General features: G+C 41.9%; 1 protein-coding gene and 1 pseudogene across 9 annotated transcripts in view; one reads left to right on the top strand and one right to left on the bottom strand.

Moving 5' to 3' along the window:
• The window catches only part of LOC110510174 (A-kinase anchor protein 13), a 156,920-nt gene that overhangs the window by 77,757 nt on the left and 65,297 nt on the right, over window positions 1–13,866 (bottom strand). The window lies entirely within an intron of this gene.
• LOC149985439 (5.8S ribosomal RNA) lies at window positions 8,852–9,005 on the top strand (annotated as a pseudogene).

Below are 13,866 nucleotides of genomic sequence, written 5' to 3'. Positions count from 1 at the left end.
TTTGATCTACAAAGTTTGATTTACATAGTTTTAACCCAAACAGAAACAGAGAACATTAAGATCATGGTGGTCAGGTATCAACACCTGTCTATTATAGTGGGAAGAGGCTGGGTTTTGTTATATCACTATCAATCTGTAATGTAGGTTGGAACACTCTACTGTATACAGAAAAACAAACCCTGCTAAAACAATAATTACCCTGCCTTATTTAATTACAGTGTATTGCGTAAGAAATGTGTGTGTACCAGTGTTGGGGAGTAGTGAACTACATGTAGTTCAACTAGTAATTGAATTACATTTTGCAGTAGCTTGGTGGTAGTTGAATTAAATTCAAATCTAGGTAGTGTTTCCAGTAGTCAATTACTCTTTTGCCATGCACAGTGCCTTGCAAAAGTATTCACACTCCTTGGATCTCTTCACATTTTATTGTTACAAAGGGGGAATAAAATAGATTTAATTGTATTTTTTGTCGACAATCTACATAAAATACTATTTAATGTGAAAGTTAAAGACTTTAAAACATTTTTAAAAGATCGATAGCAATTCAATAACTAAATATAGGAGTTACATAAATAAGTATTCAGCTCCCTGAGTCAATACATGTTAGAAACCCCTCTGGCAGCGTTTACAGCTGCGAGTCTTCATGGGTAAGTCACTAAGAGCTTTACACACCTGGATTGTGCAATATTAGCCCATTATTCTTTTCATAATTCTTCAAGATCTGTCAAGATTTTGGGGATCATAGCTAGACAGTAATTTTCAAGTCTTGACATATTTTTTTAAGCAGACTTAAGTCAAAACTGCAACTTGGCCACTCAGGAACATGCACTGTCTTCTTGGTAATCAACTCCAGTATACACCGAGTCTACCAAACATTAAAAACATGTTTATAATATTGAGTTGCATGTTGAGTTTCATCCTCAGTTTTCTACCATCACTGCCATTAAACTACGTAACTGTTTTAAAATCACTAATGGCCTTATGGTAATATCCCCGAGAAGTTTCCTTCCTTCCCTGCAGCTCAGTTCAGAAGGACGACTGTATATTTGGGTCTGGGTGGCTTAAAACATACTGTAATCCACAGCATAATTATTAACTTGACCATGCTTAAAGGAATATTCAATGTCTGATTTGATATTGGCAACGATCAACCAATCACTGCCCTTCTTTACGAGGCTTTCGAAAAGTTCCCTGGTATTTGTAGTTGAATCTGTGATTGAAATTCAATAATTGACTGAGGGACTTTACAGATGTTGTACGTATGGGGGACAAAGGAAGGGTAGGTCATTCAAAAATCATGTCAACCACTATTATTTCAGTGAGTACATGTTACTTATTATGGGATTTGTTAAGCCAAATTTTACGACTGAACTAATTTAGGGTTTCCTAAACAAAGGGGCTGAATACTTAGGCAACAAATTATTTCAGTTTTCACATTTTCATTAATCTTAAAATATATATACACTACCATTCAAAAGTTTGGGGTCACTTAGAAATGTTCTTGTTTTTTAAAGAAAAACATTTTTTTTTTGTCCATTAAAAGAACATCAAATTGATCAGAAATACAGTAGACATTTTTAATGATGTAAATGACTACTGTAGCTGGAAACGGCTGATTGTTTATGGAAAATCTACAATGGAGTACAGAGGCCCATTATCAGCAACCAACACTCCTGTGTTCCAATGGCACATTGTGTTAGCTAATCCAAGTTTATCATTTTAAAAAGGCTAATTGATCATTAGAAAGCCCTTTCACAATTATGTTAGCACAGCTGAAAACTGTTGCCCTGATTAAAGAAGCAATTAAACTGGCCTTCTTTAGACTAGTTGAGTATCTGGAGCATCAGCATTTGTGGTTTTGATTACAGGCTCAAAATGGCCAGAAACAAAGAACTTCCTTCTGAAAGTCTATTCTTCTTCTGAGAAATGAAGGCTATTCCATGCAAAAAATTGCTGTGTACACAATGCTGTGTACTACTCCCTTCACAGTACAGCACAAACTGTCCCTAACCAGAATAGAAAGAGGAGTTGGAGGCCCCCGTGCACAACTAAGCAAGAGAACAAGGACATTAGTGTCTAGTTTGAGAAATAGACGACTCGCAAGTCCTCAACTGGCAGCTTCATTAAATAAAACCCGCAAAACACCAGCCTCAACGTCAACAGTGAACAGGTGACTCCGGGATGCTGGCCTTCTAGGCAGAGTTGCTAAGAAAAAGCCATATCTCAGACTGGCCAATAAAAAGAAACGATTAAGATGGGCAAAATAACACAGACACTGGACAGAGGAAGACTGGAAAAAAGTGTTATGGACAGACAAATCTAAGTTTGAGGTTTTCGGATCACAAAGAAGAACGTTTGTGAGACGCAGAAAAAATGAAAAGATGCTGGAGGAGTGCTTGACGCCATCTGTCAAGCATGGTGGAGGCAATGTGATGGTCTGGGAGTGCTTTAGTGGTAGATAAGTGGGAGATTTGTACAGGGTAAAAGGGATCTTGAAGAAGGAAGGCTATCACTCCATTTTGCAACACCATGCCATATCCTGTGGACGGTGCTAAATTGGAGCCAATATCCTCCTACAACAGAACAATGACCCAAAGCACAGCTCCAAACTCTGCAATAACTATTTAGGGAAGAAGCTGTAAGCTGGTATTCTGTTTATAATGGAGTGGCCAGCACAGTCACCGGATTTCAACACTATTGAGCTGTTGTGCGAGCAGCTTGACCGTATGGTACGTAAGAAGTGCCCATCAAACCAATCCAATTTGTGGGAGGTGCTTCAGGAAGCATGGGGTGAAATCTCTTCAGATTACCTCAACAAATGTACAACTAGAATGCCAAAGGTCTGCAAGGCTATAATTGCTGCAAATGGAGGATTCTTTGACGAAAGCAAAGTTTGAAGGACACAATTATTATTTAAATTAAAAATCATTATTTATATCCTGGTCAACATCTTGACTATATTTCCTATTCATTTTGCAACTCATTTCAAGTATGTTTTCATGGAAAACAAGGACATTTTTAAGTGACCCCAAACTTTTGAAAGGTAGTGTATATAATTGTTCTTCCACTTTGACATTAGAGTGTATTGTTATACAGTGCCTTGCGAAAGTATTTGGCCCCCTTGAACTTTGCGACCTTTTGCCACATTTCAGGCTTCAAACATAAAGATATAAAACTGTATTTTTTTGTGAAGAATCAACAACAAGTGGGACACAATCATGAAGTGGAACGACATTTATTGGATATTTCAAACTTTTTTAACAAATCAAAAACTGAAAAATTGGGCGTGCAAAATTATTCAGCCCCCTTAAGTTAATACTTTGTAGCGCCACCTTTTGCTGCGATTACAGCTGTAAGTCGCTTGGGGTATGTCTCTATCAGTTTTGCACATCGAGAGACTGACATTTTTTCCCATTCCTCCTTGCAAAACAGCTCGAGCTCAGTGAGGTTGGATGGAGAGCATTTGTGAACAGCAGTTTTCAGTTCTTTCCACAGATTCTCGATTGGATTCAGGTCTGGACTTTGACTTGGCCAGTCTAACACCTGGATATGTTTATTTTTGAACCATTCCATTGTAGATTTTGCTTTATGTTTTGGATCATTGTCTTGTTGGAAGACAAATCTCCGTCCCAGTCTCAGGTCTTTTGCAGACTCCATCAGGTTTTCTTCCAGAATGGTCCTGTATTTGGCTCCATCCATCTTCCCATCAATTTTAACCATCTTCCCTGTCCCTGCTGAAGAAAAGCAGGCCCAGACCATGATGCTGCCACCACCATGTTTGACAGTGGGGATGGTGTGTTCAGCTGTGTTGCTTTTACGCCAAACATAACGTTTTGCATTGTTGCCAAAAAGTTCAATTTTGGTTTCATCTGACCAGAGCACCTTCTTCCACATGTTTGGTGTGTCTCCCAGGTGGCTTGTGGCAAACTTTAAACAACACTTTTTATGGATATCTTTAAGAAATGGCTTTCTTCTTGCCACTCTTCCATAAAGGCCAGATTTGTGCAATATACAACTGATTGTTGTCCTATGGACAGAGTCTCCCACCTCAGCTGTAGATCTCTGCAGTTCATCCAGAGTGATCATGGGCCTCTTGGCTGCATCTCTGATCAGTCTTCTCCTTGTATGAGCTGAAAGTTTAGAGGGATGGCCAGGTCTTGGTAGATTTGCAGTGGTCTGATACTCCTCCTTCCATTTCAATATTATCGCTTGCACAGTGCTCCTTGGGATGTTTAAAGCTTGGGAAATCTTTTTGTATCCAAATCCGGCTTTAAACTTATTCACAACAGTATCTCGGACCTGCCTGGTGTGTTCATTGTTCTTCATGATGCTCTCTGCGCTTTTAACGGACCTCTGAGACTATCACAGTGCAGTTGCATTTATACGGAGACTTGATTACACACAGGTGGATTGTATTTATCATCATTAGTCATTTAGGTCAACATTGGATCATTCAGAGATCCTCACTGAAGTTCTGGAGAGAGTTTGCTGCACTGAAAGTAAAGGGGCTGAATAATTTTGCACGCCCAATTTTTCAGTTTTTGATTTGTTAAAAAAGTTTGAAATATCCAATAAATGTCGTTCCACTTCATGATTGTGTCCCACTTGTTGTTGATTCTTCACAAAAAAATACAGTTTTATATCTTTATGTTTGAAGCCTGAAATGTGGCAAAAGGTCGCAAAGTTCAAGGGGGCCAAATACTTTCGCAAGGCACTGTATATATACACTGCTCAAAAAAATAAAGGGAACACTAAAATAACACATCCTAGATCTGAATGAGTGAAATATTCTTATTAAATACTTTTTTCTTTACATAGTTGAATATGCTGACAGCAAAATCACACAAACATTATCAATGGAAATCAAATGTATCAACCCATGGAGGTCTGGATTTGGAGTCACACTCAAAATTAAAGTGGAAAACCACACTACAGGCTGATCCAACTTTGATGTAATGTCCTTAAAACAAGTCAAAATGAGACTAAGTAGTGTGTGTGGCCTCCACGTGCCTGTATGACCTCCCTACAACGCCTGGGCATGCACCTGATGAGGTGGCGGATGGTCTCCTGAGGGATCTCCTCCCAGACCTGGACTAATGAATCCGCCAACTCCTGGACAGTCTGTGGTGTAACGTGGCGTTGGTGGATGGAGCGATACATGATGTCCCAGATGTGCTCAATTGGATTCAGGTCTGGGGAACGGGCGGGCCAGTCCATAGCATCAATGCCTTCCTCTTGCAGGAACTGCTGACACACTCCAGCCACATGAGGTCTAGCATTGTCTTGCATTAGGAGGAACCCAGGGCCAACCGCACCAGCATATGGTCTCACAAGGGGTCTGAGGAACTCATCTCGGTACCTAATAGCAGTCAGGCTACCTCTGGCGAGCACATGGAGGGCTGTGCGGTCCCCCAAAGAAATGCCACCCCACACCATGACTGACCCACCGCCAAACCGGTCATGCTGGAGGATGTTGCAGGCAACAGAACGTTCTCCACGGCGTCTCCAGACTCTGTCACATCTGTCACATGTGCTCAGTGTGAACCTGCTTTCATCTGTGAAGAGCACAGGGCGCCAGTGGCGAATTCGCCAATCTTGGTGTTCTCTGGCAAATGCCAAACGTCCTGCACGGTGTTGGGCTGTAAGCACAACCCCCACCTGTGGACGTCGGGCCCTCATACCACCCTCATGGAGTCTGTTTCTGACCGTTTGAGCAGACACATGCACATTTGTGGCCTGCTGGAGGTACTTTTGCAGGGCTCTGGCAGTGCTCCTCCTGCTCCTCCTTGCACAAAGGCGGAAGTAGCGGTCCTGCTGCTGGGTTGTTGCCCTCTTATGGCCTCTTCCACGTCTCCTGATGTACTGGCCTGTCTCCTGGTAGCGCCTCCATGCTCTGGACACTACGCTGACAGACACAGCAAACCTTCTTGCCACAGCTCGCATTGATGCCATCCTGGATGAGCTGCACTACCTGAGACACTTGTGTGGGTGGTAGACTCCGTCTCGTGCTACCACTAGAGTGAAAGCACCTCCAGCATTCAAAAGTGACCAAAACATCAGCCAGGAAGCATAGGAACTGAGAAGTGGTCTGTGGTCACCACCTGCAGAACCACTCCTTTATTGGGGGTGTCTTGCTAATTGCCTATAATTTCCACCTGTTGTCTATTCCATTTGCACAACAGCATGTGAAATTTATTGTCAATCAGTGTTGCTTCCTAAGTGGACAGTTTGATTTCACAGAAGTGTGATTGACTTGGAGTTACATTGTGTTGTTTAAGTGTTCCCTTTATTTTTTTGAGCTGTGTATATATTTGTTTTTACTATTAAACCTATTTTAATCCCACTTTGTAACACAATAAAATGGGAAGAAATCCAAGAGGCATGAATACTTTTGCAAGGCACTGTAGTGGTATATCTAACTACTGGAACTACACACTACTCTTTTTGCAAAGGGAGTGTCTCCTAATCTGTGGGCTGCAGGCCAAATTCAAAGTAGACAGCCCTCAGCCCTAAACCCTCAGCCCTTGAATTACGTTTTATATCGTCATATCCGAATGTACCTTAAATGTCCATTGACCAAGGGAGAGAGAGTGATGATTGGAGAGGCAATGTCTCTGGTGGAAATGTTGAAATTCAGTTTAAAAACAACCAACCTAAAGCTATTAATGTACCTAGCAAGCTAGCATAGCTAGCTAGCTACCGTACAGTTACTCATAGCTGGCTAGCTAGATTTATAATTTGGTCATTTATTCCAATACATTTCAGAATTCCCTAAAATATGTTTATGAAGCTAGTTATATTTTAAAGGCTCCTCACTACGAGACTGAGACGATTTTACAACAATAAAATCAATGTCATATGGTACCAGTCAAAAGTTTGGACACACCTACTCATACAAAAGTTTTAAACAAATCAAAATATATTGTAGATTTTAGATTCTTCAAAGGAGCCACCCTTTGCCTTGACAGCTTTGCACGTTCTTGGCATTCTCTCAACCAGCTTCCCTTGGAATGCTTTTCCAACAGTCTTGAAGGAGCCCCCACATATGCTGAGCACTTGTTGGCTGCTATTCCTTCACTCTGTGGTCCAACACATCCCAAACCATCTCAATTGGGTTGAGGTCAGGTGATTGTGGAAGCCAGGTCATCTGATGCATCACTCTTCTTCTTGGTCAAACCAGATGGGATGGCGTATCGCTGCAGAATGCTGTGGTAGCCATGCTAGTTAAGCGTGCCTTGAATTCTAAAGAAATCACAGACCGTGTCACCAGAAAAGCAACCCCACCATCACACCTCTTCCTCCATGCTTCACGGTGTGAACCAAACATACGAAGATCATCCGTTCACCTACTCTGCATCTCACAAAGACACGGCGGTTGGAACCAAAAATCTCAAATTTGGACTCATCAGACCAAAGGACAGATTTCTACCGGTCTAATGTCCATTGCTCGTGTTTCTTGGCCCAAGCAAGTCTCTTCTTATTGGTGTCCGTAGTGGTTTCTTTGCACCAATTTGACCATGAATGCCTGATTCACGCAGTCTCCTCTGAACAATTGATGTTGAAATGTGTCTGTTACTTGAACTCTGAAGCATTTATTTGGGCTGCAATATTTGAGGCTGGTAACTGGCTGAACTTATCCTCTGCAGCAGAGAACTCTGGGTCTTACTTTCCTGTGGCGGTCATGAGAGCCAGTTTCATTATAGCGCTTGATACTTTTTGCAACTGCACTTGAACAAACTTTTAATGTTCTTGAAATGTTCAGGTTTGATTGACCTTCATGTCTTAAAGTAATGATGGACTGTCATTTATCTCTGCTTATTTGAGCTGTTCTTGCCATAATATGGACTTGGTCTATTACCTAATAGGGCTATCTTCTGTATACCACCCCTACCTTGTCACAACACAACTGATTGGCTCAAACATATTAAGGAAAAAAAATCCACAAATTAACTTTTAACAATGCACACCTGTTAATTGAAATGCATTCCAGCTGACCATCTCATGAAGCTGGTTGAGAGAATTATTAAATGTGACACTTTGCGGCCACCTGATTAGTTTGCAATGAATTGTGGGTCATATCAATCCCACAAGAGATCAAGTTCTTCACTCACTCCTTCAAGCTAATTCGAGGGCAGAGGAGGCAACGTTAGTTAATTGGACCTACACTTAAGATAGCAATCAAACTGCATCCGGTTTCGACGAACTAGACTTCAGCATGCTAACTAGTTATTCGGGCCTGAGCAGTAGGTGTCCAACTTCGTAGATGTTAGATGGTAGAAACCTTAGATGTCCAGGGCTGCACGCGCGCCACACTCAGCAGATCAGTATGTGTATACCCTTTGCCGAGAGGCATGGGTAACCCGCCGAACCCCACTCATGATAGGGATTGGGAAATGCAATTATTTCCCAGGAACAAGGAATTCCCAGTAAGCACGGATCATAAGTCCCTGCCCTTTGTACACACCGACTGTCGCTACTACCGATCGGATGGTATAGTGAGGTCCTCGTATCGGCCCTGCCGGGGTCGGTCACGGAGCGCTGAGAAGACGATCAAACTTGACTATCTAGAGAAAGTAAAATTGGTAACAAGGTTTCCGTAGGCGAAACTGCGGAAGGATCCTTAATGGTTTGCCAGCCGCCGGCACAGCTGACAGCTGGCGGCTTCCCCCCCGCCTCCGGTGCAGGCAGGGGTTTAATGTCTCCCTTCCTGTCATCTCATCAGGAGCGCCCGCACGCTGTCATTTCAACCTCAAACCTTTTTGCTCTGTGAACTGTGGCCTCTCGCTCTGGTAAAGACGGGGGAAAGGAAGGCAACCTTCCTAACACTGCCTAGCCACCAGCCTCTGCATAAAAACAAAAAGAGTACAACCCTTGGCTGGTGCGTCGATGAAGAATGCAGCTAGCTGTGAGAGCTAATGTGAACTGCAGGACACATTGATCATCGACACTTTGAACGCACCTTGAGGCCCCAGGTTCCTCCTGGGGCTATGCCTGTCTGAGGGTTGATTTGCCATCAATAGGAACCCCTGGGGTTCCGTGTGGCCTTCGTCCCCCTAAGTGCAGACCAGGACGGCTCGGTGGGAGTGGGCCTCGGTTCTCTCTCCTCTCCCCCGTGCACCCTTCCCTTCCTTCCATGGGCGGGAGGCACCCGCGTTCGCTGCATGGTCGGGCGTGGCTTCCGGTGGACTCTGTCTCTTTGTGCTGCCCGCACTACGTATGCAGTTCTCGGGAAAGCCCTCAGGGTTAGGTTTGGGCCACGGATCTCCGACCACCGACCTGAACTGAGAAGGTGAGCCCGGGCGCCCGGCCACACTCCATCACTTTGACTACGACCTCAGATCAGACGAGACAACCCATTGAATTGAAGCGTATTAGTAAGCGGAGTAAAATAAACTAACCAGTATTCTCTCAGTAGAGGCAAGCTAAGAGCCCAGTGCCGAATCCCCATCCATGCAGTGGGCGGCTCGCATTCCACGCCCGGGCTTCTTACCCACTTAAATATTGAGAATAGGTCGAGATCGTTTCGGCAAAGTAAATACCTGCTTCAAAAATATCTCTCATTGCATTGCATGCTCATGCATGAAATCTTTAGTTGTGTTTTTTTTTTTTGCATAAGAAAGAGGACTCACCCAACATGTATGATAGGTACTGACCGAGGATGAAAATCCTGATGACCACTAAATGTCCTCGTTTACCCATATTTAGATCAAATGCACTTTTTTGTCAATACTATGCGAATGACAAGTCCAATTCAATCAAGTGTGTGTGAGTGACATTGTGAATATCATATTTTAGAATGTTTTAAATATATATTTGGGGGGGGGGGGGGGGGGTGGGTGGTTCTTTGACGGTTGAGGGGCAGCTCTCGAGGGGAAATGTGTGGAAATGTGGATGGTTCATGGCCTGGAGGTTGGGAGCTTGGGCCGGTGGCCGAGAGGTGTTTCATGTCCTAGATTCACTTGGTGGGAGATCTGGTTGCTCCTGTGGGTCGTTCTGGATGGGAGTATCTGCTAGATGACTGAATGTAATGTAAATGTTGAGCAGCTTCACTGCAAGTAGATTGTATGGCAGTTAGCCTAGTGGTTGGAGCATTGGGCCACTAACCGAAAGGTTGGTGGCTCGAATCCCTGAGCTGACAAGGTAAAAATCTGTTGTTCTGCCCTGAACAGTTAACCCACTCTTCCTAGGGTGTCATTGTAAATAAGAATTTGTTCTTAACTGACTTGCCTAGTTACATTTTTAAAAATGCACCAAAAAAAAGATGACTATGTGCTGCAGAATTTGTGAATTTTGTCTTGTATAATAAATTATATACATTAGTTTATACTAGATTAAGCGTAAACTTTAATTAACTGTAATTTCGTTAGTTATGCTGCAACATTCCCTCCATCTTGTGCCAACATCAGTTCCTTTTTAAATCTTGGTTCCAATAGTTTAGAATTTCTTCTAAGAGATGGTCAGTTGGATATGCTATCTGCAAGGTTTTGTATATCTTCCCTATCATATGAACATCCTTTTCTGACTCAAATTAGATTCCTGCAGGTTACTCTGATATCCAAAAGATGTCAAATAAAAATTGTGAAATGTTACTTTTAAGTTGTATGTATTTGAAACTATCTAGATTGGTCAGTCCAAAATTACTTTTTAATTCTGTCATGGAAATAAATGTATTTCCGGTTTCTATTCCTTTAGTTTTCCATGTGGACCAATTCATCAGTGAATTCTGAAAAGCTATCCAAGGATTGTTCCCCATAAGGTTGTGTTTTTAGGGACTGATATTGGTTCTTGTAGAACACGTTTCATTTTCTTCCATTTTGTTGTAGTGTTTTTAACTCAGAGGTTGTTGATGCTCTTTGCTTTATCCTTTGAAATTAGACAAGTAAAAACGTTGGGTAGCGAGATGATACAATTACAAGGAAGATGTCCTTTTTATTCTATGAATTTTATTTGCCCATTTAAAGTCTGATATGACCGATTATACTTTTTTAAAGAATGTCTTTAGTGGGGTAATTGGTATTACAAAATAAATACAAAAACTTTGGCAGCCATGACATTCTTAAGAAGTGTATTCTACCTGTAAGATGTATGGGGAAATGAGTCCATGTATTTACAGTGCCCTCTGTAATTATTGGGACAGTGAAGCATTTCTTCTTCTTTTGGCTCTATACTCCAAAAGTTTGGATTTGAAATCAAACAATGACTATGAGGTTAACATGAAGACTGTCAGCTTTAATGTGAGGGTATTTTCATCCATATCGGGTGAAATGTTTAGAAATTACAACAGTGCATAGTCCCCCCTCAAAAGTATTGGGACAAGTTCACTTATATGTGTATTAAAGTAGCAAATTTGATCCCATATGCATAGCACACAATGACTACATCAAGCTTGTGACTACAGGTTGGTTGGATGCATCTGCTGTTTGTTTTGGTTGTGGTTCAGATTATTTTGTGCCTAATAGAAATTAATGGTAAATAATGTGTTGTGTCATTTTGGAGTCACTTTAATTGTAAATAACAATATAATATGTTTCTAATCACTTGTCACACCCTGACCATAGTTTGCTTTGTATGTTTGTATGTTTTGGTTGGTCAGGGTGTGAGCTGAGTGGGCATTCTATGTTACATGTCTAGTTTGTCTAGTTCTATGTTTGGCCTGATATGGTTCTCAATCAGAGGCAGGTGTTCGTCATTGTCTCTGATTGGGAACCATATTTAGGTAGCCTGTTTGGTGTTGGGTTTTGTGGGTGATTGTCCTTGTTCCTGTCTCTGTGTTACTTTGTGCCAGTATTAGGCTGGTTCGGTTTTTGTGGTACGTTTATTGTTTTTGTATTTTATTCGTGTTTACTTTGTTTCATTAAACATGGATCGCAATAGCCACGCCGCATTTTGGTCTGACTCTCTTTCACATACAGAAAACCGTGACATCACTTCTACAATAATGTGGCAGATACCATGATTACGGATAATCCTGAATGAATCTTGAATAATGATAAGTGAGAAAGTTAGAAGCAAAAAATATCATACCCCCAAGACATGCTAACCTCTCACCATTACAATAACAGGGGTGATTTGCATTTTGGGGATATGACATTTGTGCTGTAATTTCTGAAACAGTCCACATGATAAGGATGAAAATACCATCAAATTAAAGCCGACAATCTGCACTTCCTCACAGTCATTGTTTGATTTCAAATCCAAATTCCCACAAGATACCACGAGAATTTTTCCCAGATTAGGAGCCACTCCCTTTCGCCAAAAATAAAAAATGGATGAAGTAGGTAACAGAAGTCTTCAAATTGATAGGGCCCTATGTCACATTTTCTTTTAAATCCCAGCTATGTGTAGTTCTTCAGACAGGTCTGCTATATTTAGGGACACAGTGTAAAATGCAAGACAACCTGTCGTTCCGTTAGAACCGGTAGATTTATATATGGGGTTCGTGACATGAAGTTACCAAGCGCATGGTCCAGTGTGACAGCCAGCCACACATAGCAATAGCCTCAGCCTGAGAGGAAGGAGATAAGATTAGAGGATGGCTATGTTTCCTGACAGGACTGCCCTTATTTATAGGTTATCTGTTGGCCTGTCCAAAGCACTGCACTAATAGAGATGTCGGCCTGCTCTCCGTTGTTTTCCCTCACAGCTCCACATCATAGCCACTTTATCACATGCAGCAGTAGATAACGGCTGGGGGACATTCAGAGTCAGACACAGGGGTACTGACTGTCTAGTCCAAATAAACCAACTCTCTCCTTCAGTGACAGGATCTCTTCATAAAGAAAGAAACACTGAAGACATGCAAAAAACAAATATGTGAGAAACATACATTTCATGGGTAAAAAGAATGCATAGCATATTCACTCATTACACGCACAAACAATTCCCAAAGACTATACAAAAAGTGGTTCAGTGCTGCAAAGACACAAGATGACACATGCAACGTGTCCACTGACAGTATTCTTCAAACACTGGAAACACAGGCCTAATGTGAAACATGTTTTCATGGTTCAGAGCTACCAATTGTAGCCTTTGTAGCGGCTAGCTAGCTCACTATAGTGGTTGTTCAATAAGGGAGTGACGTGCAGTGGGCCTATGTGGACAGGACTATTGACTTTGGACATCCTGCAGTGCTGAATGCCAGTAAACTTTTCTCTCTGGCTGATGACGGTTAGAGGACAAGAGGCACAATATGGGGGAATACAGTATTGAAGGCTCTCTGACCATATACAGTTGAAGTCGGAAGTTTACATACACCTTAGCCAAGTACATTTAAACTCAGTTTTTCACAAATCCTGACATTTAATCCAAGTACAAATTCCCTGTCTTAGGTCAGTTAGGATCACCACTTTATTTTAAGAATGTGAAAAGTCAGAATAATAGTAGAGAGAATTATTTATTTCAGCTTTTATTTCTTTCATCACATTCCCAGTGGGTCAGAAGTTTACATACACTCGATAAGGATTTGGTAGCACTACCTTTTTTTAACTTGAGTCAAATGTTTTGGGTAGTCCTCCACAAGCTTCCCACAATAAGTTGGGTGAATTTTGGTCCATTCCTCCTGACAGAGCTGGTGTAACTGAGTCAGGTTTGTAGGCCTCCTTGCCCGCACACGCTTTTTAAGTTCTGCCCACCAATTTTCTATAGGTTTGAGGTCAGGGCTTTGTGATGGCCACTCCAATACCTTGACTTTGTTGTCCTTTAGCCATTTTGCCACAACTTTGGAAGTATGCTTGGGGTCATTGTCCGTTTGGAAGACCCTTTTGCAACCAAGCTTTAACTTCCTGACTGATGTCTTGAGATGTTGCTTCAATATATCGACATAATTGTCCTGGCCTCATTATGCCATCTATTTTGTGAAGTGCATCA

Source organism: Oncorhynchus mykiss, chromosome 1 (genome assembly GCF_057628025.1).
Source record: "Oncorhynchus mykiss isolate SJ-2025 chromosome 1, ASM5762802v1, whole genome shotgun sequence".
In the NCBI taxonomy this organism is placed as follows: Eukaryota; Metazoa; Chordata; class Actinopteri; order Salmoniformes; family Salmonidae; genus Oncorhynchus; species Oncorhynchus mykiss.
The sequence above is the reverse complement of the archived record's forward strand: the minus strand, read 5'-3'. Positions and strand labels throughout refer to the sequence as shown.